This window comes from Montipora foliosa, chromosome 11, assembly GCF_036669935.1.
Source record: "Montipora foliosa isolate CH-2021 chromosome 11, ASM3666993v2, whole genome shotgun sequence".
NCBI lineage: Eukaryota > Metazoa > Cnidaria > Anthozoa > Scleractinia > Acroporidae > Montipora > Montipora foliosa.
The window spans coordinates 25,219,854-25,222,353 of record NC_090879.1 but is presented as its reverse complement, the minus strand read 5'-3'; positions in this window follow the sequence as shown (position 1 = coordinate 25,222,353).

Sequence of the window (2,500 nt, the reverse complement as noted above, 5' to 3'; positions counted from 1 at the left end):
ACGGTTACCGAGCAGATGGTCTTGACATGTGCATACGGGATAAGGAAAACAGAATGGCGCGTAAAGGGATAGCGTTTGATCACGGTTATCAACACATAAGTGTGTGGGATATGTGATGTCATGTTTGATCTGGAATGGATCTCAGACCAACTATTATAGGTCAGATGCAAATGACATTGGGTCTATGATGTCAAGAATAGGTCAACTGGCCAAATCCTCTCGTGTACACCATAAACTTTGATCCAGTTTGCACCTCACTGACTTCTTATAAAAACTGGTCAACTGTTACCAAAAATGTGTTGTGTAGCTATAAAATGCTTCAGGGGCTTCCAACTAAAAAAAAAAACAGAAAAAAAACTGGCCTATTGAAAATGAAATCTTGATAGAAAAAAGCAAAGATCGTGATGTATAGATTTCACTTTTGAGAAAAAAAAATTTAAAGCTGTGTGAACCTTAAGAGATGCTTTAAGCCATATAATAACACTATGCAAGGAGACACTGAGAGATCAAGGATGTGTGAGGTCTTAAGTGAAAAAACAAATCTGCTGAAAAATTTGTACAATTAAATCAAATAATGTACAATTTGATACCACAGCCGCACTAATACCTTTTCATTAAGGTCCATCAAACTGCATAAAGTGCGAACTTCCTTCAGTACAAGAAGAGCCAACTTTCTAATCACAGGATGTATACCACAAAGAAACAACCACACAGATTATCAATTTGCACAAACAATGAATCAACTGAATAGTAGAACGGGCATGGGTTGACAAAGGCTACGTGGTACAATTCAACAGTTATTCACCATCCAGCAGATAACTCAATCACTTGTGATTCTTTTAATTGCCTTTAAAGTGCCCCTGTGATCAAAAAAACCACTTTCTTTTTTCCTTCAGATTTTGAAAGTGTGTTTGCTTAACACCTGACTGGCAAAATTTTGAGCTTTGATCTTTATCCAAAGGCCGTTTACTTTGAGTGTAAGTTTTGGATTTCACGGTCCGCCATTACTCACGTTCAAAACTGACCGATTGGACCTCAGACGGTTGGATCCAGGGAAAAGTCACGTCAGAGGCTCACTAGCTTAAAATTTCAGCGTGTGAACGCAGCTTATTATATCTGCAAAGCGTGAGTTTAAAAGTCTGAAAGCCCAACCCGTGCTGCATATTAATTCTGCGGCGTACACACGTATTGAATTCTTAAACTAGTGAGCCTTTGACGTCATTTTTTCCTCGATCCAGCTCTCTCAAGAACATAATGTTAGTAATGGCGGACCATTAAATAGGAAAATTACAGTTAAAATAAAGAGGTGTCTTTTTGAAATCAAGGCTTAAAACGTGGGTCACTTAGTGTTTTGTTAACATAGTTTTGAAATCCAAAGAAAAATATGAATTGATTTTTTGGTTACAGGGGCACTTTAACTGTTTAAGATCAGGAGCCCATCACCCGGAGCGTGCCACTTACCTATTTTCGTGCAACGGCGTTTTCACAAGTAAGGTTATTTTTAGATACGCCTTTCCCGCGAATGAGTTTTCAAAAGCCAATCAGAAGCGGTGCATAATTAATAATAAACTGTTATTAATTATGCACCGCTTCTGATTGGCTTTTGAAAACTAATCCGCGGGAAAGGCGTATCTAAAAATAACCTTACTTGTGAAAACGCCGTCTCAGACGCTGTATGGAAGTTGCACGCTCCGGGTGATGGGCTCCTGTTAAGATGTATAAAGGACAGTGCTATCAACTTTTTGAAACTTTCTGGCCAAAGGATTAAAATGATTTTAAATAGTTAAAAATGAATCAATGCATCCATAAATGGGAGCATTGGAGAGAATTAAAAAAAAAGGTTTCACAAAAGAAGACGACAACCTTTGAGAATTAAAGAGAATGGCCAAGCTATTACTGTATCTGCAGAGCATGACAAGGGCAAAGCCCTCCACACTGTGTAACACAAGCTGTCATTCTGTATTGTCATTTGGAAGGTTGTGAGCAGATAGTTCCAGTTGTAAGTCTTGGCCAGGCCTAATAACAATAACAACAATAACAATAAAGCAGAAAAAGATCTGCTGGGCTTGTCTGAGCTGCTTTAAATCTTTCTAGCAAGTGGGTGCATGCTGTAGTTGGTGGAGTAAGCATATCAAAACCACCACAATCCAGGTGGCAGTGTAGTTGTACGGAACTTGTTCAAGAGTTTGAGGAGACATCAGATCAAACAGGACAGTGCTCTCCGGTAAATGATGCTCAGTACTATGCAGAATAATTAAGAGAGCCAGGTGAGAGGGAAAAGACTGAGGGTCACAAAATCCTTGGTGACCAACAAGGAACCACACAGCAAGCGTTACAAAGACTTAATGTAGTACAAAGTGCTGATAGAGTCTCGCTGGGATGATGAAAAGCTGGACTATAAATGCTTCTACTGGTTAGCAGACTGGAAAACTGCACCAACATATCCTAGTGGGCTCAAATGAGGCATACCAGCAGCTTCTCCCAACCAAGGTCTATTCTC